The sequence below is a fragment of the Piliocolobus tephrosceles genome, chromosome 20, assembly GCF_002776525.5.
Source record: "Piliocolobus tephrosceles isolate RC106 chromosome 20, ASM277652v3, whole genome shotgun sequence".
In the NCBI taxonomy this organism is placed as follows: Eukaryota; Metazoa; Chordata; class Mammalia; order Primates; family Cercopithecidae; genus Piliocolobus; species Piliocolobus tephrosceles.
The window spans coordinates 12,132,899-12,157,934 of record NC_045453.1 but is presented as its reverse complement, the minus strand read 5'-3'; positions in this window follow the sequence as shown (position 1 = coordinate 12,157,934).

Genomic DNA, 25,036 nt, shown 5'->3' with positions numbered 1-25,036 from the left:
AATCAGCCAAGAGAAGAGACCAGACCCACAGTATGAAGTATGGGAGGGCTTCAAACACAAGGTTTCCATGTCCTCAGGACGTGTTGCCTTCTTAGCACATAGATGTGTATCACCAACCAGGGAAGTTCACCTGAGCTCCAATGTCCAGAGTTTTTACTGGGATTTCACTATGGATTGAATGAATTATTGACCATGTGGCTGAACTCAGTCTCTAACCTGCCTCCACTCCCCAGAAGTCAAACTGACATCACTTCACTAAAAGCTCCAACATCTTAATCACATGGTTGGTCTTTCTGGTGTGGCCAGCTCCCATCCAGGGACCACCATTAGTCACTTCATTAGCATGAAGCCAGATGTGTCTGAGATGCCATTCATGAATAACAAACACATTCTCAACAGCCCAGAAATTTCAAGGGATTAGAGGCTCCCTCCCCAAAACAAGGAGCAAAGGCCAGCCAAATTCTTTATTACACAACAGGTGTGTTAGACACCTTGATTTCTGTTAAAAATGCCCAGTTATATTTTGGTCCATTTCAAATAAGTTAATGTTTTCTCTATAATAAATACAGAAAACTATACAAATCACAAATGAATAGTTTGAAGAATCTTCAAAAGTGAACACACCCATGTAACCAATACCCAGGTCAAGAAATGGAACATGATTAGCACCCCAGAAAAAAAATCCCTACTGTCACTACTCCCCCAGGGGTAATCACTATTCTGATTGCTAACATCACAGATGCCTCTTGTCAATTTTGCTAACTCCCTATAAATGTAATCATTCAGTAAATTTGTGTCTGGGCATCTTTTACTCAACATCCTCTCTGTGGGTGTAGTTATAACTTGTTCATTCATATTGCTATATAGTTTCACATTGTGTGGAAGACACACACTCTTCAGGAATAAAGTCAAGTTGGGGAATTGGATGTGGTCCAGCACCAGCCTTCTCCCCACTTGACAGAAGCCAAAACCACATTACCAAGCAGGCAATGTGATTGTTCAAGACAGAAACCTCATTTGAGCAGAGGCTGCTGTTATCTCAAGGACTATCAAAGCCCTCATGGTCAGGGGTCAAATCAGGGCAGCTTGGGACAGAACTGCCCATCCCAGTTAGTAAGACTAAAACTGGTAGTCAGAGGGCAGGGCAGCTGAGCAAAGATGGCAAGATGTGGGGGAAGAACAAAGGAGAAAAGCAAAGGATGGAAGATAGGAGAGAGAAAGAGCAAAGGGAAAGGAGGGGGAAGGAAAAGCAACAGAGTGAAAAAGGGAGACGTGGAGAGACTTAAAGTGAAAAGGTGGGATTGGGAAAAAGGGAAAGAAAGCAGAAGGGAGGGACAGGCTCAGATCAGAGATGAGGGCTCCTGACATCCCCAACACTCCACCCTGTGAATGTGGGAGCTATCAGCCCCCTGGAACTCTCCTCATTTCCCTGGATCCCCCATGGGGTCTGTCATCTCTGCATCCATCCAGTAACTAGGTCACACCCACACCTGAGGGGAACCCTGGGGATGATGTTCTTCTGCCCAGTCCACTGGGGAGCCAATATTGTACAGAAACTCAGTGCTGCCATCCAGGGTCTAATTGCCTCTCTGAAGGTAAAATGTGCTCTCTCTGCCTGAGTAGAAAGCACGGGACAAAGCACCCATGCTCACCTCTGACTCCTACAAAAATGTAGATGCCCAAACACTCTCTCAGACATGAGAAGAGGAGTCAAAGGAAGGAGGACGCATTTACTGAGTGGCTACTATACATTTACTGAGTGTCAGACACTGTCTCAGGGACTTCCCCTAAAAATTGAGCTTAAGATAGGTTGAGATGCTTGCTGGGGTAGAATAAGATTAAGGAGAGCTTGACCTCAAAAGTTGTGTGAATCCAGAGTCCATTTGTATGCATGTGTGTATGAGGGTGCATGATTTTAGTATAGCATTGCATGCCTGGGCCTGGCTGGCTAAACCTCAATTCAGACTTCAATACTAACTAGACAAGTGAACTTGGGAGAATCTATTGATTTCCCTGGATCTCAGATTCTTTATCTATAATAGGAGGATAATAATAGTTTTTACCTCGTGGAGTCATTGTGAGGAAGACATGATAACATACAAGTAAAGTGCTTAAGAATGTTCTTCGCACATAATGTCTTTACTTTGAGTTATCATTATTGCTATCTCCATTTTTATTATTTTTATTATCTTAATTGCCATCAATATCTTCAATACTACTACACAATATCAGTCTAGATAAATCTGGGGAGTCCCTCAGCACCCATCAATCAGTGTGTAAAGCCATTCCTTGGTACTCCCCAAAGCCCAGGCCAAGTGGAAACCAAACCCCAAGCAAAGCAGGCCCTGAGTAGGGGAGGTGCCTGTGTGCAGCCCCACTTATTCCACTTGTTCTGTCTCTACTTCTCTTTAGCTTCACTACATAAATTGACCAAGGTAGCCATGCCAGGTCCAAGCTGCCTCTTGTCCCTTTAGTTCAGCTTCTATAGCTAACTGGTTCAATAATTATTCTCTAATTCATAATTGCTAAGAGAAGATCTAGATGACCCAATGTATCCCTTCCAGCTATGCTGGACAAGTCAATGTATTAGTTCGTTTTCACACTGCTGATACAGACATACCCAAGTCTGGGAAGAAAAAGAGATTTAATTGGACTTACAGTTCCACATGGCTGAGGAGGCTTCAGAATCATGGTGGGAAGTGAAAGGCACTTCTTACATGGTGGCGGCAAGAGAAAAAATGAGGAAAAAGCAAAAGCAGAAGCCCCTGATAAATCTATCAGGTCTCATGAGACTTATTCACTATCACAAGAACAGTACAGGAAAGACTGGCCCCCATGACTCAATTACCTCCCCCTGGGCCCCTCCCACAACACATGGGAATTCTGGGAGATATAATTCAAGTAGAGATCTTGGCAGAGACATGGTCAAACCATGTTATTCTGCTCCTGACCCCTGCAAATCTCATGTCCTCACATTTTGAAACCAATCATGCCTTCCCAACAATCCCCCAAAGTCTTAATTCATTTCAATATTAACCTGAAAGTCCACAGTCCAAAGTCTCATCTGAGACAAGACAAGTCCCTTCCACCTATGAGCCTGTAAAATCAAAAGCAAGCTAGTTACTTCCTAGATACAAAGGGGAGGTACAGGTGTTGAGTAAATACAACCATTCCAAATGGGAGAAATTGGCCAAAACAAAGGGGTTAAAGGGCCCATGCAAGTCTGAAATTCAGCAGGGCAGTCAAATCCCAGAACTCCAAAACGATCTCCTTTGACTCAAGGTCTCATATCCAGGTCATGCTGATGCAAGAGGAGGGTTCCCATGGTCTTGGGTAGCTCTGCCCCTGTGGTTTTGCAGGCTACAGCCTCTTTCCTGGGTGCTTTCACAGGCTGGTGTTGAGTGTGTGCAGCTTTTCCAGGTGCACGGTGCAAGCTGTCGAGGGATCTACCATTCTAGAGTCTGGAGGACAGTGGCCCTCTTCTCACAGCTCCACTAGGCAGTGCCCCAACAGGGACTCTGTGTGGGGGCTCCAACCCCACATTTCCCTTCTGCACTGCCCTAGCAGAGGTTCTCCTTGAGGGCCCCATGCCTGCAGCAAAGTTTTGCCAGGGCATCCAGGCATTTCCACACATCTTCTGAAATCTAGGCAGAGGTTCCCAAACCTCATTTCTTGACTTATGTGTACCCACAGGCTCAACACCACATGGAAGCTGTCAAGGCTTGAGGCTTCCACCCTCTGAAACCACAGCCTGAACTCTACCTTGGCCCCTTTCAGCCATGGCTGGAGTGGCTGGAACACAGGACACCAGGTCCCTAGGCTGCACACAGCATGCAGACTGTAAGCCCAGTCCACAAAACCACTTTTTCCTCCTGGACCTCCAGGCCTGTGATGGGAGGGGCTGCCGTGAAAGTCTCTGACATGGCCTGGAGACATTTTCCCCATGGTCTTGGGGATTAACATTAGGCTCCTTGCTACTTATGCAAATTTCTGCAGCTGGCTTGAATTTCTCCTCAAAAAATGGGTTTTTCTTTTCTACCACATTGTCAGGCTGCAAATTGTCTGAATTTTTGTGCTTTGTTTCCATTTTAAAATGGAATGTTCTTAATAGTACCCAAGTCACCTTTTGAGTGCTTTGCTCCTTAGAAATTTCTTCCTACAGATACCCTAAATCATCTCTCTCAAGTTCAAAGTTCCACAAATCTCTAGGGAAGGGGCAAAAGCTACCAGTCTCTTTGCTAAAACGTAACAACAGTCACCTTTGCTCCAGTTCCCAAGAAGTTCCTCATCTCCATCTGAGATCCCCTCAGCCTGGACCTTACTGTTCACATCACTATCAGCATTTTTCTCAAAGCCATTCAACAAATCTCTAGGAGGTTCCAAACTTTCCCACATTTTCCTGTCTTCTTCTGAGCCCTCCAAACTATTCCAATCTCTGCCTGTTACGCAGTTCCAAAGTCGCTTCGACATTTTTGGGTATCTTTTCAGCAATACCCCACTCTACTGACACCAATGTACTTTATTAGTTCATTTTCATGCTGCTGATAAAGACATACCCAAGTCTGGGAAGAAAAAGAGGTTTAATTGGACTTACAGTTCCACGTGGCTGGGAAGGTCTCAGAATCATGGCGGGAGGCAAAAGGCTCTTCTTACCTGGTGGCAGCAAGAGATAAAATGAGGATGAAGCAAAAGCAGAAACCCCTGATAACCCATCAGATCTCGTGAGACTTATTCACTACCATGAGAATGACACAGGAAAGACCGGCCCCCATGATTCAATTACCTCTCACTGGGTCCCTCCCACATGTGTGAATTCTGGGAGATACAATTTAAATTGAGATTTCAGTGGGGACACAGCCAAACCATATCACATAACTCACTCACCAAGTCGTATGTGAACTGCCTTTTAGTTTGTGAATCTAGTGTGGGCCCAGTGGAGTCATTCTATGAGAGGAGAATAGAGCAGGTATGCAGAAAGGAGGAGAGGAGGCCTACTCTGCAGAGCCCAAATGCACTTCAGTTCTTTTCTCAGTTTTCTGCATAGTCTATCTTTAGGTAGTTGATGCTGTTTGTACCAAGCCTTGATCTCCTTGCCCAGGCTGGTACATCCATCACCTGGCTTCTGCGCACAGGGCTAGCCTCCTTGCCTTAAGGTAGTGTCAATTCTATAAAGTTCTTTATACACCAGAGTTCCCTATGGGATCAGGCCACAGCTCGTTTTTACCTAGAGACCACATCCTCTCTTAGCACCATCTCCTGCCCTGCCCTTCTTCCCTCAGCTCCTTTTCCCAAGAATGCTTCGTCATTACATCATTTGCCCAAGAAACCCTGCCTCAGGCTCTGCTTCTAGGCAGCCTGAGCTAAGATACCTTACAATTTATCTTCTCACTTCAGCTGCTCTGACCGGATTTCTATCTCCTGCCAATGAGAGCTCTGGGGTACTTCTTTAACTAGTTAACAAATTGTAAGCTTCCTTTCCAAGTCATTATATGAAGGTGTCTCCTATACCATATGAATGGCTTTTAGTAATTTATTTCAAGGTTGTACCAACATTTATTTAACTATTTGCCTCTTGTTAAACATATAGGCCCTTGTGATTTTCTATCACATGCAATACTGTGATAAAGACTTTCAAAGTTCAAAAAATATGTATATGTATGTAAACAGTCTCATTTAGCATGTTTGGTCAAGGCAAAATCTAAATCTCCCTTTTCTCTGCTCTCTCAAAGGGATGACTCCCCATAACCCCCACCCTCACTCCATGCCCCAACTCTTTCCCAAGCAGAGGTGGAAACAAACATCACTGTATGGGGCCTGGGCCTCTGGTCTGGTTTTGAGCATTGTGCTAGCATCGGCCGAGGTGTGACTGCTCTCACGTGGTTCTTTGGGGCCATCCCATTGGTACCTATGACTGAGATGCACAGCCACAGCCTCTGGTCATAAAGTCTCCCACAGGTAGGATCTTTGTCATGATCGCAGACACCTCACATCTGCAAGAGCTCTCAGCACGTGTGTCCTGCCGTAGCATGTAGGATCTCAGGTGCCACAGCAGTGTGGGGGCTGTCCTGGGCATGTCTCCCCAAACTCTTCCCTTACCCATTTCTAACTTAACCTCTTTTCAGTGCCACATGCCTCCAGTATCTTGCTGAATTCAGGACTTTGCAAAAGGGCCTGGAAAGTTCCCATGCAATACTAAAATCCTTGAGAAATAAACTATCCTATTCCTTGAGTTTCCCTAGAAATGTTTGGCTGTTTCTAATACACACTGGGTTTCCTATGTTCACGCTGGATTTTTTTTTTTTTTCGTTCTAAATGGAATCTTCTCTTTGTTCTTCAGAGAAGCCTCTTAGCTTACCCTTCACGGTGGAAAGTTCCAGGGGAGGAAATTGATAAAGAAATAAAAGAAAACCATTAACTGCCCCCACCCTCGAAAGAAGAAATATGTTGGGAAACATTTTTAAAACATTAAATCTTGCTTTTTAATTGTCATTGTCATGATGATTATACTAACCATCATCATTATTGACTACTTATTAAGTGTTTGCTCTTTACAAGTATCTCAAGTCCTCTCCCAGGTTGAACATTTTTATCCCCATTTTACAGATGAGAAAAATGAGGTCCCACATGGTTAACCTGCTTGAAGTCAAGTCCATGAGGGCAGTGCTGGAATCAAATCTAGCCTGTCTAACTCTAGAACTCTTCATCTACTTCTCCATATCTCATGGATTATTAGGACTTATCATTAATGTTTTTATGATGATATTTGAGAAGAAAATGTAGTCATATCTCATGTACCCCAAGTGAATGGTAGACCCCCAGGGAATGCTTTCCCTGGCCACCAAATTCTGTTTCTTCTGTTGAGGTCACAGGAAGGGTGGACCCCCAGGGAAGGCTTTTCCTGGCCACCAACTTCTGTTTCTTCTGTTTGTCATGGGACCTTCCTTTTCCCCACTGGAATGTCCTGGAAAGGGTGTGGGGAGTACCTGGTCAAAGAGGTCCTTTTACCATTCATCCCAGCCCAGAATCAGGGTGAACTTTAGTGTGAAATCCACAACTGGGATCAGTTTGACAAAAATCCTTCAGAGACATCTACAGGGCAGCTCCCTTTGGAAGAAAAGTGGAGGTCTTAAGGGAAGCAACCCTGTGGGTTATTGGCAGAGTAACAACTGTCATTCAGACTGGGACTTTCAAGAGTCGAAGGGGGAACTATTAAAAGCTGCACTGGGATGACATGCATAAACTTGGACTGACCCAGTATTAACCAGGGCACATGACCACCCTGGTCATACAGACAGAGCCAATGAAAAACAAGAATAGAGCTCTCCCTGTAGTACTTTAAGTATCAGCAGAACATCCTACTATGGGACTTTTCCCTCGGCTATTAGCATTATTATTGCCCTTTAAATATGTCATAGTCAAAGATTTGTCTTATTCTTCAGTTTGATTGCCATTGATTTTTGAAGCCCACATCTTCTTCCCCAGGGAAACACATCTTCAGCCAAATGATAGAAGGAAATGGAAAAGAAGGATTCAATTTATAGGCTTTTATTTTACAGGCATCACTTTAGGGATACAGCTGGTCCCAAAGCAGCATTTCTCAAAGGGTGGTCCAGGAACCACCTGCGTCAGAATCACCTGGGATCTTGTAAAAAATGCTAATTTCTATATCCCAAGGAAGACTTACCAAATCGGAATCTCTGGGGATGGACCTGGGAGATGTATATTTTTTAACAAGTTCCCTAGAGGTTCTTACATGTACAGCCGGGCACACAAGAGACCACCATACCAGGAAATCCAGGTAGCCTGCAGGTGATCACACCTTGATTCTGCTCCCCGTACATCAGGCTGTGAGATCTCAGATCTGAGATGCCTTGCCAAGGGTTGTATCACCTCCTGCTCTCTCAGAATAAGATTCCTGGCAACACCCAGCCAGAGTGCCATGAAGGGCCCCTAAATCCCTGGTGGATCTGTCAGCCCTGGTTTAACAGTGTGCAGAGGCGGCTGGGTCTCGGGCAAGCAGTGGGCAGGTTCTTGGCTATGGCATCTGCCAGGAGGAGCTGGTAATAGGCCTGATTTATGACACTCAGCATGGGACCTGGCTGCTGAGCTCAATCACTGTGGCTCCCCACGGTGGGGTTCATGCGCTGTAACGGGCCTGGAAATTGGAGAGAAATTTACCTCCTGCTGCCGAACATTACATAACAATCAAGGGAAACAAGCAGAGGCAGGAGGGGGCCTCTTCCGCTGGCACTGGCAGCCTGGCACGGCAAAGGAGATAGGACTGGGAATTGTCTGCTGGGGTTCTCATGCCCTCAGCAGCCTGTGCGAGCAGGTTCCAGGGTGACCCCATTAGAGCCAGCATCAGAGCCAGCCAAGATACAAGCATCAACCCAGTCACTTTTAGAAGGGATGGCTGGGGAGAAAGGCTCAGAGGAAAAGGGCTGCTCTCTAAACTCCTGTCAGCCAGCCCAGTAGCTCCAATTCTAACAGCACTTACGGAGCATGCACCAATTAATACCTTCCTGATTTTCAACTGGGAATAATTCAAATAGGACCTGAGACTAACATCTGCAACATGAGAGGGTCTGGAACAAAATGAAGATGGGCAGGGCGAAGAGATTCAGATCAGCACAGGCCCATAGGTCATGGTGGAGAGCTTGGATTTTCTTCCAAGTGCCCTGGACAGTTGCTGAAGGATATTCTTTCATCTAGATCAGCCACCACCCTAGAACTGCCCATAGGGTTAAGGGGCATGTGACAGCTGATTATGATAACTGAGTTCTGATGGACTCGCAAGGAACACAAGTTCTTATCTATTTATTAAAGCAGACCCAGGTAGGAGTATATGTTGGCAACTCTGAGATGCACTGATGCACTAACACTCATCAGTGGGTGATGAAACTTCCATTCTGACAAAGTGGCTGGGCCTCACAGACACTCTCCCACCCTAAATGAACCACAAAGACAAGATTCCAAGTACCACTCTTAGCTGCTGACTTCATGACCTACAAAATTGCTGGCCTAGAAACCTACCAATTATTTTTCAATAAAAGAACTTCATCTTCTGATGAAATCTTACATAGAAGTCCAATGTATGAAATGCATTTATCACATTTGAAATTAATGATTCCTCTGTTGTATGTCATCCTGACTAGACGCGTACTCCTCGAAGTCAGGGAACATGTCTGCCTCCTTCATTAGTGTATTTCCAGTACTCAAAGAGTATCTGGCATGCAGTGGACACAGTAGCATTTGTGCAAAGAATGGGATTAAATCAGACACACTTCTATTAAGGTATCAATATGAAGTGACACCAATTGTGTGCAAGCCAGGCCTTGCAATGAGTGCTGGGAGTATAATAGTAAACAAACTCATCACAGGCTTTCCTCTATTTTGCTCCTAGTGTAAGAGGAAATTAATATTAATAGATGTAAATTTGCACCTGAGGTGTACGCTAGCAAATAGAGGTAACAGGACTATGAATATACAGAAGGGAAAACTGACCTAGTCAAAAGAAGGTCAGGAAAGGCTTCCTGAAGAAAGTGTTATTTAAGCTAGGACCTAAAGCCCGAGTAATACTTAGCTGGGTAATTGGTACAGGGAGGATGGAATTGCATTTCTGTCTAAGAGAACGGCATCTGCAAAGCTCCCAGTAGAAGGAATATGACCTCCTGATCCTGTCTTTCAATCACAGCATCTCTACCTCCATCTGTTTTTATACATTGGACTTTCGGGGTCACATTCCTTTAGAAAAAAGTGTTTGACAACTAAAATACAGATACTGGAAGTTGAGCTGACCAAATGACCTCAGAGGGCCCTATCAGCTCTTAAAACCTCTCTACATACAGACTCAAGAGAGCTTGGCAATGGCCTGTATGCCCAGGTCAAGGCAAGAGGTCAGGGGTCAAAGGTGACTGACCAGCCCCACAACACTGACTGGCGAGCTGTAGCTAATGAAAAAATAATGTTCATTTGTTTCTTGTTTGCTTTTTTTCCTTACATTCTAGATGCACATTAACTATTCTGGTTCTTTCTAAATGAGTTCGACATCTTAAAGTGAATTCTTTTTGCCTTTACAACTTACAAAATGCAATCTGTTAAGCTCATTTCATACATTCATTCATCAAATAGTCACTGAAAATATATTTTAAGACATGTCCTCAGTTAGACATGCGATATGGAGGTAAATAAGACAGTGTCTCTGCCTTCATGAAGGTCAAAATTGTACATACTTAACAGAGACCTAACATGGCAATATTTAAGATTACATTGTCTACTACTGACAAGTAATGTGCTGGACACTTCACATACATTATCTCCTGCAACTTCCAACCCTGTTTCAGATCTGAAAATTGAGTTTCAGAGAGGTTAAGCATTATCCAAGGTCACACAGCAAGTAAGTGGGAGAACCAGCATCTAAATCCAAGTCCATAAAACTCCAGAGCCTGTGTTCATGATTGCCACAGGCTGATGCTTCAAATAAGGAGACAAAGGAAGAAAATAAAATCACAAAGAATTAAAAGAAATCATAGGTAAATGTTTACTGAATCTTGTTTTGAGAGGGATTGTCAAAGCATAACAGAAAAGGAAAAAAAATCAAAAAGGGGATTGATAGCAATGACTACATAAAATTTCAAAACTTCTACTTATCAAAAATACCACATAAAACTTTGAAAGGTAAATGAGAATGTGGCAAAAAGAAATCTGCAACATGTCTAATAGACAAAACTTTAATAGCCCCACTATTAAAAGTTGTTATGAATTAGTACATAAAAAACAGGCTTTTGTTCAACAGAAATATGAAAAAATGATACAATTTTCAAAAGAGAAATTGAAAATGGCCAATAGGCACACCCAAAATTATTATTAAAGTATTAGCAATAAAAAAACAAATAATCTAAGAAATAGTGGTATATCCCTTTTATACTGTGAAATTGGCAAGGGTTTAAAAAAATCAAAATAATTCTAGTGTTGATTGATGAATGTGCTGTGAAATCAACCTGAACATACACTGAATCAGTATCGAGTGAGCATTTGACAACATGAGTTAAGAACTTTAAAAAAGATTATAACCTTTAACTCAATCATCTTACTTTAGAAATTTATCAGAGAGGCAGACAAAGATGCATATAGCAAGATGTTCAATGTGGCATTATTTATAGTGTGGAGAAACTATAAATCAAGTTAAAGTCCAACAATAGGTGCACAGTGAAATCAATTTTGGTGCATCCAGATGGTAATATGCAGCGAGTGAGAATCATATTTTTGAAGACTACTTAGTACCATGCTCCATCTATTTATTTATCTATCTAGAAAGAAATATACCAAAAGTACTATTGCAATGGCAAACTGTGGTGGTGGGATTAAAGATGATTTTTATTTACTTTATAACGCTTTTCTCCATTTTTTAATTTTCTGCAATTTATCTGCATCGCATTGGCAATAACTTATATACATACGTAACTATTTCTTTTACTTTGTAAATAAGCATGCACCAAACTCAGCTCTCCTTTTTCTTTGCTCAAACTTCTTCATCCCTTTCACTCCCTTCTGCAGTTGACAAAACCTCAGAGTCGCCTCCAATTGTTTCTTGGTTAGTCTCTCTCCCCTTGCCATTTCTACAACTTTATTACTTCACTGTTGGGTTCTTGTTGCCTTGTGGCTAGACCATGGCAATATCCTATTAACTGATGCCCCCATTTCTAGCTTCCAACCCTGCCCCACTCCTGAACTCTCCTCAAATTCAGTTTACATTCTGTTGCCAGATTGATCCCCTCTAACAAAGACAGTAATAGTATTGTTACTGCCCTGCTCTAAAACAGGCAGTAGCTCTCTAGTTCCTAACGATAAAATCCCAAAGTCCTTTACCTGCAGTGTGAAAGTAGGAGCTATGCAAGGAGGAGATTTAGATTGCAGCTGTCACAGTCTTGACTTTTTATATAAAGGTCTGAGGCTAAACTATAACCACCCCTAATTTTTTAAAAAACTATATTAAAGTACTTTGTTCCTGGACTTATTTTTCCCTTCCATCTATATCAGCCACCAATGCTCCACCCAAACTACTTTTCTCCCAGCTTTTCATATGACCCCACCCAGCACATAGTAGGTGCTGGGTTGAGGGTACGGGTAGTACAGATGTTGTCAGACCTGGACACAAGCTAGCACCCCATGACCCTGGCCATATAGAATCTCTCTTCCACTACAGCTTTGTGATTCTTATTTAAAGGATGTGAAGGGGCTATGACCTGAAAAAAAAAAAAAGAAATCAATGACTCTTTGCTAATAAAGGTTCTTATGCAGTAAATGTGCTCTTGGGAAGCCAGATCCTGCCCTTCTCCACGGTTTTGGCCTGATGCCCTGGAGTGATTTACTCTGCGGTAACATGATGGAGCCTCCACCATGGAAGGGAATTAAATAAAAATGCAATAAAAGAGGACAAAATCAATCTGCTTACAGTTTTGTTTAATAAAAATTCATGAAGGATGGGCAGGCAGGCCCATAAGCAGTGTACCAGCTCTGCCCAGGGGCTGGCTGGAGACATTCACTCAGGCTTCAGGCATGGGGTGGGGGCTCAGCTGAAAACCAGCTGAGCAAATCCCCTACCCTGCAAACTGCTGCAGGCTGGGGTCCTTCTGCCAGGCCAAAAAGCCAGTCCCATCTCATTGTAAGAAGGGAAAACCAGGTAAGAGTATGTTAATAGAAGAATTCTTGAAAGCCAAAGAAAGGTAAGAGACTTTTTTATGGGATTTATCTCCCTAGAATCCAAGAAGTTCCACGTGCTCTGGAACAATCTAAACCACCTCTTGGTCCTGATGAAGTATTTCTTACAGTAGAAACTATTTCTGCCCACAAGCCATTTCTTTAAGTCATGTGGTTCTACGCAAAAGCTTCCCCATCTTTGGGTGGAAGTACCCGACCAAAGTCTTCCAATGATGTATAAAAGGGGTCAGCACACTCCTGCATGCAGGCCACATCTGACCTACCACCTGTTTTTAAATAAACCTTCTTTGGGACACAGTCATGCACATTTATTTACATATTGTTATGACTGCTTTTGTGCTAGAGGGACAGAGTTGACTAGTTGTGACAGAGCCCTGCAAAGCCTAAATATTTACTATCCATCTCGCCCTTCATGAAAAAGGTTTACAAACCTTGGATCTCTCCCTTGAGGATTCTCCCTTACCCACCACACTAACTCATTTGTCCATTTAACAAAAGCTTCCTAAATTCTTACATGCCAGGTGCTACCCTGAGACATCAGAGAGAGCAGAGAAGAATAAGATTTGAGTCCTTGCCTTCTAAAGGACTATGTTGGTTTTCTATTTTTGCATAGCAAATTACCATAAGCTTAGTGGGTTAAAACAATGCCATTGATTATTTCACAGTTGTATAGGTCAAAATCCAGGTGGGCTTAGCTGGGATCTCTGCTCAGTGTCTCACAGACAGAAATTACAGTGCCGGCCAGGGTAAGCTCTGGAAGCTCAGGGGAAGAATTTGATTCCAGCCTCGTTGTAGGAAAAATCCAGCTCCTTGCAGCTCTAAATCTAGATTCCAGGATTTCTTGCTGGCTGCCAGTCAGGGGCCACTCTGCTGCAGGGGACTCTACATTCCTGCTCACAGGCCCCTCCAGCTTAAAACCAACAACACATTGGTTTGTCTCCTACTTTGAGTCTTTCGGGCTTCCCCTTATACCAACTGCTGGAGAAGTTTCTCTACCTTTAAGGGCTCATGTGATTTCATTGAATCCACCTGGATATTCCAGGATAACCTCCCTATTTTAAGGTCAACTTGCCATAAAACATAACATAATCATGAGAATGATATTTCCCTGTATTTATCACAGGTTCTGGATATTAGAATGGGACCTTTCCACAGTTCTGCCTACCATGGGGAGTAAGTAGTAGGTAGGCTAACTATTAACAGTTGTAACAAACAGACCCCCACATTTCAGTAGCTTAAAAGCAAGACCAATACTATAATGATTACCACATAACTGTCCAGGGCAGAGGTTCCAAGTGGGTGGGATTCTATGAGGTCATTCAGGACCCCAGGCTGATAGTGACCATGTCATCTTCAACGAATGGCCTCCACGCCTACTTTTTGCCATCCCAATCAGCCAACAAGGGAAAAAACACAGAGGGGAATATATGGGAGGGAGCGTATGGGAGATGGCACAAAGCATTTCTGCTCATATTCTATGGGAAATAAATAAGTCACATAATCACATCTAACTTCAAGGGTAAAAAATAAAGTGTAGCTGAGTAACCATGTACCCAGCACATCTATTAAAATGAAGGAAAGAGAGGATAGATTTTAATGGTCAGAAGCTGTCTCCTGTCCAGGTAAGAACAAAGGAATGAATAGCTATGAATTGGCATCTGATTACAGCTTTGGCCACTGAGGCCATGTGTGTTAATATGTTCTGATTTGCTACATAGTATTTATTGCATTTTAAAATATCTAAGTTGGTTCTGCTTAAGAAATTAATTTTAAAAAGAGAATATGTACTAAAATAGCTAGATACAAAAAAGTAGTGGATACCAAAAGGGAACTACGAATGAGACATAAAATTATGAAAAGTAAAAGTAAACTTACTTGTACTTGAATAAATCAGGGAAATCATATTTAGTAAGGGCTGTGTGTTCACTCTCCTATGGGCTCACTTAATGGCAGAGTCAGAATTTTACCCAGGTCTGACTGGCCTTATAGTCTAAACTCTGTACTCACAGGAAACTCCCAAATGAAAGGATTCAGGGAGAAGTTGGCATAATGCTCTAGAATGTTGTTAAGTAGCAGAAGGACATGGTCCTTGCTGGGCAATAAAAAGGTAAGTTTGGCAGGCAGCATGTTTTGGATGAATGGCATAAAGCTGCCAATGGGAGGAAGCCCTCAGTGGGGCAAGTAGGTGAGCCAGGGAGGGGTTCAGTCCACAGAAGGGGAAAGGACACAGTGGGGAAATTCTGGAACTTACCGATCAGATTTTTAGAAGAGAAGAAAATAGGGACAAGAAAGAAACATGCTAATTTTCAAGTCTGGGTGAAACTTTTTAGCAGAAAGAGTGAGGCAGGAAGCTACTGCTAGTGAGAAGGAAAATATTGGGTTTAATTTGAGGCATGTCAGATTTTAGATACTGGCTGGGACTACATTTGAAAATGTCTCTAGGCAACTGATTATGCTGGAGGGTAGCTCCATAGAGCTCTCAGTTCCAAAGGGTCCTTCTTAGAAGCAAGAATTGGAATTTGGGAGCTATGTGCAGAGATGAAGGGGTTAGCTTAGGTGAACAAGACAGATGGGAAAGATCAAAGAATATAGAAGAGCACCCTTGGGGCATGTCAGTAAAAAGGAAGAAGATGGAGACAGAGAGTGGGGAAGAGGCAGAAGAGTGGTATCTTACAGCGAGAGGTCATAGGACCCAGGGAAGATGGTATCCAGGTTCACCTGATTTGGGGAGCCAGAAAATAGTAATGACATCAGAGAAGAAAATTTCTGGAGAAGGGCAAGGATGGGAGATATGGACCAAAAGATCACTAAGAAACGTGAAAGTAAATACAAGACACTCAGAATTGTCTGACTTAGAAAGTACACATTTCTAACTTCACCACACCTAGCTAGAGCTCCATCCACAAACTGCCTAAGAACCTCCTTCTCCGGGAAGCTCTACTTCTTCATCTTTTAATATTAGTCTTCTTTGCATTTCTCAACTCTATTGCTAGTCTACAAAAGAGAACTTGAGCTGGGGCTTTATCCAACTTTGGGCCAGAAAAGATGAGAGTTGGTGCACTGTTGGTATGGAGACAACAGAAACAAGTGTGAACCTCCAAGGGTGTTGGATGGCGGCACTTGGTCCAGCTGTCCTTCAGGCTTCCTCCAGGGAGAGTGATGTGTTTTAGTGACCTCCTATGCTGTGTGTATGGGGTGAGGGGTAGGGGATAGGGAATGAGAACCCAGACCATTGTCCACGGCTGTAGGATAGGTAGCCCCTCCAGAGTGACCTGCCACAATTGTGGTACCTGGGCAATAGACAGGGCCAATGAAGTAGGTCTAGGGGCCCCTGGAGCTGGACTTGGGTGGGTTCCCTCTCCCTCTACTTTGTCCAAAATTTGTGGTAGCAAATGTTGGAGTGGAGAACTGGTTCGGAGACAGGGAGAGACTTAACTTTGATGTAAAAAGTTCCCAGTCTGGGGGACAAAAGGGGAACAGAGGAGGAGACCCAAGTACCCCCTACCTACAGGAAGTCACCTTCTGGGAGAGAGAAGAATGTAGAAGAGGACGGGGTCACATTAAAGCCCTAAGAACAATTAATGCAGTGTTCCATGAAACCAACAGAAGACAAAACCTAGGATGTCTTCCAGGGAGAAGGGAGGAGCCACTGGCCCCCAAGAATAGAAATGTAAGGGAGACAAGTGCTCTCAGTGGAGAGCAGTGCTCCTGCAGGCCAAAATCTAGAGGTGGTGAAGCCCAAGGTAGCATGTGTTGGGAGGATGGGAATAAGGCTAGCTGGCCTTAGGAGAGTGATCTGAGAGGGTCCCCAGGGAGAGAGGGAGGAAAGAAGGAGGAAGTAAAAGGCTGTGTGGCACTGACCAGGACAATCTGAGGGCAAGAGCCTTCTCTTCCTCGTCAGCCATACTAGGTCGTTGGTTTGACTTTTGCATTAATGTCCAGCTGATTTGTCTGTGGCAGGAGGACAGTGCTCTAGAGGGAGCTGCACATTTAGGGGCTGTCAATCACTTGCTTTATTTTCTCCTGTGGTGGCTCTGGGTGGGACACCTCCTCCAGCCCATGGCATGCTGTCTTCATGACTTGACTCTGATTGTCCTCTCTCTCTCCAGGCTTTGGCCTTCACCACGTGTTTTATGTAAGTGACTGCTGAGGCCTGAGGCCTGGCAAAGGTCCGCACAGTAGGGGGACTCACTGTGGTTGCTTGCTAAGCATTCCAGGAGCCAGCCCCTACTGTCAGAGAACAGGTATGGTCTGCTCTTCCCCTCTCAAATGCACCCAGGCCTACCGTACACTTTCCCTGGGCCTTGCGTATGTGGGTGAAGGGTAAATGAGATGAAAACCCAGCCTATACACCCCCCACCAGCAGCACTGCATCCTCACAGAAGGAAAGGCACCTTGGTCTAATCGGTCAAAGGTGCCAGGTGGACTCACTGCAGCCCTGGCTCCTCCACTTCCCAAGCCTGAGCAGGAAGAAAGAATTTGTCAGGACACCCCACTCCCCAGAGGTTCCCCAGCTGGGTCCTCCTCTCTTCCCTCTGTGCTGTCACAGGCTCAGCTGGTCCTTGTCAGAGGACAGTTGTGTTCTGGTGTCTCAGAGCAATGCTTCTCCCACCTTAGCATGCCTCAGAGTGATATGGGGAACTTGTGAAAACACACATTCCTGGGCCCCAACCCCAGAATGTCCGATTCAACAGGCCTTAGGGTGGGCCCATTTGCTTTTTTTTTTTCTTAACATGTTCTCAGATGATACTGATGGTGCTGGTCCAGGGATCCCAGGCAGAGAACGCTATCTTAGTTACTCTCCCTGGTTCGTTCAGCGAGAGATTGAATCCTCCTCAGGGGCAGCCTCAGGGCTCCGCGCAGATTCACTATTCAACCAACACATATCGATTTTACCAAACGGAAGCAGTGAAGGGTGGATTGTTGGTTGACTCTGGGATCCCATGAACAACTGGCTCCTTTAAGTCCAGGCCTGTTAAGTTAATAGGAAACTCAAGGGCGCGGGCAGCGTAGATGTGGAGGGGAGGCAAGGCTTGACATCTGCAGCATTGAACTCCAGAGAATCTCCTTTCAAACTGTCAGAAATCATAAACATGATAATAGCAGCAACCATTTATTAATCCCCTGCCCTATGCCAAGCCCTGTCCTGAGCTCTTCTTCGTGCAACCATCCCAACAGGGCTACCAAGTGGGGACTGTGTGAATCCCTTTTTCACACATGAAGACTCCAACAGACAAGCAGATCTCAGCCCAAGGCCTTATGAAGCACCAGGCATCAGGCCACATTCATTTGTCTTCAGAGCCTGCAAGCTTCATCATCACGCTGAGCACACCGAGCCCTCTCCAGAGAGACAGAGAAACTTAGAGGTCAGAAGTAGCTACACTTTACAGAATGGCAGTCTCTGCCTAGGAAGAGAATTGAGTCAGTGGAATAAACAGTCTGATTCCTAAACTGTAGCGTAACACTGACTAGGTGCATGAACTTGGGCCTCTTTCAGCACCTCTGCCCCCTGAACTGTAAAATGGGAATAATAATTCCTAACTGTTGGGGATGTTGTTGGATTCAATGAGAATATATACCAAAATGCCTGACACAGTACCTGGCCCTTAGGAGGGGTCCAATAAGGACCCCCTTAAAGTGGGCTCCTTTCTCTTCCTGTAGATATTTTAGAGTAATAACTCAGAGCCAGCTTCAGTAATTTTGCCTGACACCTTGGTGGGGGGAGAAGGAGAGGATGGAGAGGCAGATACAGTGACCTACCATGCTGCAGTGCAAACAAGTTGCTGCAGTTCAAACAAGTCCTAGATCAGCAGAAGCAGGTAAGAACCCAGCTTTACAGAACTCAGAGGCCCCACAATCACACGCCAAATCCACTCAAAGGACCCAGTGTCAGGAACTGTGTCAGTGGAAAGGGCAGAGGTGGCTGTCCCTGAAATCCTTATTCAGGGAGTGGCCATGTCTCCTTTGCACACCCAAGGACGGAAGCTGTACCTAGAAGAGGCCACACTAAGCTCAGCAACTCAATTTGCTGAGGACCTCACCCTCCAGAATCCTATAGCCTGGGTCTCCTTAGACCACCCAGAGGAAAAGGACTTGGGAGGCCCCACGTAGGGTAAGCCAACACAGTAGGTGCTGGCGGGAGACACTCCTGGGTCTAGAAACACAGTCTAGCACTCACTTGCAATAACCTTCACTTCTGTGAAGGAATAGTAAAAACGGCACTAACTTCAAGATTGCTGTGTGATGCACATCGAGCCTTTAGCAGAAGTGCTTATCACAGAGCAAGCTCTTATAAATATTAGCTCCTATTATCCTCGTTATCCTTGTTATCATTGTTGTGTCCAACTGTGAGGACACAGATAAAATAACTGAGTCTTAGTTTTCTCACTTGTGCAATGAATATGTTAATAGAATATATCCCCATAACATGGTTACAAAATTTAAATAATGTATGTCAAGCACCTAGCACACAATAAGCACTCAATAAATGTTAAGAATGATTTCTAGCTGGAGGCACAGATGACACCACAGTTAGGATGATCAGCTGTCCTGATTTGCCAGGGACTTTCCAGTTTTAGCCCTGAAAAGTTCCGTGTCCTGGAAACCCCTCAGTCTCAGGCAAATCAGAACAGTTGATCACCCTACAACGGCCAAGCTGGCTGGGGCCTTCCTTGTTCCCCCAGGCAGTGCAGGGAATGTTTCTGGCCCAAATCAACCTGCCCCTGGAAGCGAAGCCAGGCACTGGGCTGCCCTCGGGGTATACATGGCCCCAGGATTCCAGAGCCAGTGTTCGCAGGATGAAGGGTCCCATCAAGTCTCAGAGAAGCTCAGAGACAGAATCCACACCCACATCCAGGATCCCAGAGTGAGAGCTGCTCGACAGGTGCAAACAGAGAGGCAGAGCCCAGGGAAGATGGAAATTGTCTCCGAGGATCCTGCTGGACTCAGAGAAGTGAGACAACCATGTTCCCCCATGATGAATAATGCAGGGAGAAGAAGCAGGGGGAGGAGGAGTTGCCACTGGGCCCCCAGTCCGTCCCCAGCCACGCTGCTGCTGAGCAGGAAGCCTCCCGGCTGAGCCTGGGAAGCAGTTATCACTGGTGGGTGATTAAGTTACTAATCCTTCAGGGAGAAGACATTTAGAGGCCCATATTAAAGCAGTGCGAAGCAAAATCACATTCCGTTTCAATTTAGTTTAGCAATTCCCGTGATTTAGTTAAATGAAAAGCAATTGTTCCAATTAATAGTATTGAATGTTATTCATCAAAAGTGTCAAAACAGCTCTGTGGCTGCATTAGTAACCCATTCTCTTGTCAGAGATATGGATAATTCCCCAGGACAGAATGGGGAAATGGTAGGGTTCGGGGGCTTTGGTGAAAAGGTCAAAGTCAGAGGGAGTATTTACATGCACATGTGTAGGCTCATGTACATGCAACCTGTGTGCATGGATAGGTGCATATGTGGGCACATGTATCTTATATGCATACAGATCCAAACTGTACCCAAGTGTATATATTTGTATGAAGTTAAATGCATATGCCAATGTGCCCAAGTAGCTGTGCACAGGTGTGTCTGTGTGTGTGCGCACACCTGTGTGTTCCTGGTGCACATATACATGTATGTATATATGTGCAAATGTGTGCGCCTTGCGTGCCCATATATATGTACATGTGCGTATGTGAATTTATGTACATGCACATGCACGTATTTAGATAGTTATACATTCAGGTGTGGTGGTATGTGTACACAAAGTATCCTGAAGATATGTTGCTATCCAAGGGTTGGATACACATTGTTATGCAATGTGAGCATACACAGGTATGCATATTTTGGGGTGCCTTCATACATATTGTAAATATGTCTGTACATATCAGGGCAAGAGGTGTAGGAAGTTTGCTGCCTCGATGGATTAAGAGCTGAGCCATCGATTTCCATCCTTACGTCATAGTGAGTGATTTGGCTTGTCACTGGGATACTGCCATTCAAATTTAGCTCTCATGATCCAGAAACTTTTTCTGTTATGTGAACTGCTGCATTCTCAGGACCAAAAGGAGAGCCTGGCATAAGTAAGTTTCAATGACATATACTGATAGACTAGATTAATAGATGGATGGAAAATGGATGGATTGATAAATGGATGAATGGGGAAGGATGGGCAGGTGGATGGATAAGGATGGAGGGATACATGGCAGGGTAGATAAATGAGTGGGTGGGTGGGTGGGTGGATGGATGGATGGATGGATGGATAAGGGGCTAGATGGATGGAGGCAATGGATGGATGGGAGAATGGCTGAATAGAATAAATGGTCTGCCATAGGTCACTGGGTCTATCAGGCCTCCTAGTAGTGGGTGTATCCCAGTATTTTTCTCTTAAGGTAAATCCTAAGCTTCTCTGACTTTCAGACAGCTCAGCTCAGCTCAGCCTCAGACAGCTTCATCCGGGGCAGGCAGCAAGCTCAGAGGGCTCACAAGCTGCCAGAATCAACCAAGGCAAAATATTGCAGAATCAAGAGCAGGAAGGGCAGGGACTGCTTTAGAGTAGCTGACAAATCTCAGCTTTGCCAGGCTAACAGGAAGCTGGCCTGGCCAGGCAGGCCCAGGAGGATACAAACCAAAAAGGCCCCTTCAGGGGCTTGCATACCCCAAGTCAGGGTTCCTGCATCTGGCTTTCATGCTGGGGCTGCAGCTGGCAGCTCCTGACCCTATCCCAGGCCTGTCCTTCTCTGTCACCGTTCTTCCTGCTCCTTGCATCTTCCACAGCAGGGGGAAGCCACGTGTCCATCCCCATCCAGACGCAGATGCGGCTCACCACAGTTCCATCGCCCCAGACTAGGATGACACAGGGAATCTACAGATTATGCTCAATCCCTGAGCATTGGTTCTCTCTGGAGCTGACCAGACCCCGGAGAGGGCCCCAAAACCCCAAGGGGGTCAGTTTGTATGGCTGTCAGTCCTCCCACCACCCTATTGAGCATTGACAGGGTTTTGCCTGGCCCACCTGCTGTCCGGGCCTGCCCCCTAGTGGCTGACTCTGCCCCAGACACTGCCCCACCCCAGGTCACCAACTCTGAGCTGGGTGGCCCCCTCAGCCAGCCTCAGCCAAGAAAGGACCTCTGAGTCTTTGCAAAAGCTCCGCCATAGCCCCATTTCTCCCTTTTCAGCCATGGACATGGTGGGGCCAGATCTCTCCACACGCATACAGTGCCTGGCTGCCTGGAGTCTGCATTGCCCTCAGTCTGTCTGCAAGTGTCCATCCATCCGGATGGTGATTAAGCATGAAGAGGAAGTGTTAGGATGTGATCCCTGAGCCCACGAGGCTCATAAAGACAATAGCAGGGACAATAACAAGAGGCACTGGGCGTCCTGTCTATTTTGGGGAGGCCCCGAGCATGGCTGGCCAAAACCGAGGGCATCCTGAGGCTCATTAATCTGTGTGGAGTGATGAAGACAGGATAGAGGGTCCAGGAGGCCTTCCGCCAGCCGTTTCCTCCCAGCCCACCAGCTCTGCTCCATACTCCGCATGCGGAGCCCCTGGCCCCAGCCTCCAGAGACCCAGCCTTGCCAGCTCTCTGCGGTAGACCCAGCTCCCTTCCTCTCCTTTCAAAGCCTTGTACTAAGAGATTAGAGGCCCTGGCCTTTCTGGGATCCACTCTTTGTTTTCTCCCTGAGGGAGGCAAAGGAAGAAGTAAAACACTATCAGCCTCATCCAGGTTGAGGCAATGGAGAAATTGCCTTGAAACATCCTTCTGGTGCTCTGTTCCCACGGCCTGGCCTCCTTGGAGCCCAGGAGTAGCAAAAGGTTAATTGCCAGGGTGTTGGGCCCAAGTAGTGGGCTGGAGGAGCCAGAAAGCCAATTGTTAAATATGCAGTTGTTACATATGTCCCTCTCCCTTCCCTTCTCCCTCTGTCCTTCTCTCCTAATCGCTAAACAGTTGCTAGCTTGAAATCAGACATGATGTAAGCAAATGCCTCTCTCTCTTCCCTTCTCCCTCTATTCTTCTCTCTCAATTGCTAAACAGTTGTTAGCTTGAAATCAGACATGATGTAAGTATTTACACCACAGAAATTGGCAAACACTGTAAAACAAACCAGTACCATCAAGGCAGTCATGAAGCCCCACTTTCCTGGTCCCAGGATGAAAGTCAGACACCCAATTGACTTGGCTGGAAACCATCACTTGTGACAGTTTTAGGGCCACAGAGACTGGAGTACACATCAGCATATTGTTCCTAGCACTCTAACCTTATTCCACCTGCCCTTGCAGTCTCTGACCCTGGATGGTACTAGGACATGAGATCAGTCCGAAGAGTCAGGAGACCTGGATTCTACTGCAGATGCTGCCCTGTCACTTTACCTCACTGAGTCTTTCTTTTTCAACAGGAAAATGGAGCAGTTATTACTGCTGTACTGTAGGAACACTGTAGGACTCAAACTTCACTGGGTTGTTGTGAGAATTGAATAGACTCTTGCATGTGAAGCACATAGCATATTGAGAGTATTGTGGGACCTGGTTGATAGTAACTATTCGATAAAAGTCAGCTGTTGTCACATTACTAACATTACTTTCCTCATGAGTGTTTTAAGGCTAAAATAAAATAATAGCTATAAAAACATCTGCATGAGTTTTCGTCTTTAAAATGTTTCCAGTAATGTAAACCAAAAGTGGCCTGGGTGTCTTCTTCAACTTCTCCTATGCCCAGGTTCATCTAGGAACAATGCTTGGCTGATAGTGAATGGCCAATGTATGGCAGGTGACCAACCACACAACTTAGACATTTTAGGAACTATGACATTTCTAACATGATAAAGGAGTCCTGGTCCTTTGCTTGTTCACCTAGGGTATATATCTTATTGTAAATTGTTGCAAACCTAATTTTTGGAGCTGAGGTACGATGTCTACTCAAATCCTCACAGCAACGAACGAAGGCTTTACCAGCACCTTCTCTGGAGTCATGTCAAAAGCAAACCTCAAGGTCAGAAAAGTGGAGTCATGTTTTCCCCAGGAAAGACCACCTCTGACCCTTGGGTGAATGGAGCATCTCATCATTGCTCTTCTACGACGCAGAAACACCTCATGGGAGTTCAGAGGCACTAAAGACCATCACCAGCTCTGTCATTGTCTCATATCTGCTCCAGCAAACCCTGTGTTTGGGGGACCCAGCAGGGCAGAGGGTGGTGAGCTAAGGAGAAGAGATTAAATAATACAAGAGATTCTCCTGGGTTCAAACCCATATTTGTGCAGCCATGAGCAAATGCTTTCATTTCTTTGAGCCTCAGTTTTCTTATCTGTAATATGAGGATAATTATTGTGACCTCTAAATGCTATAGAATAAGTCCATGTGGTAATGTAGATGAGAAATCCTGGTACATAATTACTACTCAGAACCTGCTTGTTTTCAGTCTATCTTATCACTATGCAGAGGTTTTTGTGTAGGGGCCCAAAAACAATGGTACTAGCTACAGTTGTTTATTGCTTATTGCCCCAGCAGAGGCCTGGGCCCGAGGAGGCAAAAGTTCACCTCTCAGCTACTCATTTAGGCCTATTGCTGTGGTACACGTAGGATCTTTATTTTAGGGATCATTCATAAATCCAGCTTTCCAGTAGTGTAACAGAGAGGTAACATTAGCTAACAGTAGCTGATTCACACAAGAACAAGATGCTTTGAACAGGAAGACAAAGCCTCCAAAGCCTCAAATCTTTGGACAAGACCAAAATGATAAAAAGCTTTACATTATCAGTACTTGAGGAGAAAGAGACCAGTTGAATCCCCAATTCCTCCCAGATTTATGTATCTGTATGAACATGTGTGCATGAAGACCTGTGACCTGTGTGTACACACATGTATGTGCATGGGCACACTTATGAATGCAAGTTTGCATCTGTGGCCTCTTATGAAAGCACATGTTCTGTGTACTTCCTGGGCAGGTGTATATACAAGGGAACAGGTACATGTACTTGTGTGCACACATGTGTGCACATTTTTATGTGTAGACCTGAGTGTTTGTGTATCTGTGCTGGTGCATGCAAGTGTGGGGTTACATTTATAAATGAGTGAAATGGTAGCTGCATGTTCCTATGTGTGCCTCTCTGGCTGCAGACAATGTGCAGATGGCTGCAGGCGAATGAATGTGTCAATGTGTACATATGCACGTGGGTGTATTTTTAAGAACAGATAGTACAAATAAACAGCATAAACAAGATGGTTGGGAGGAGGTGGGTCTTTAAATACTTAGGAAGACAAGCAACTCCATAAGGACTTTGGAAGCACTCATTATGTACAAATAATGTATATGCTAATTACAAATTACTCTTTTC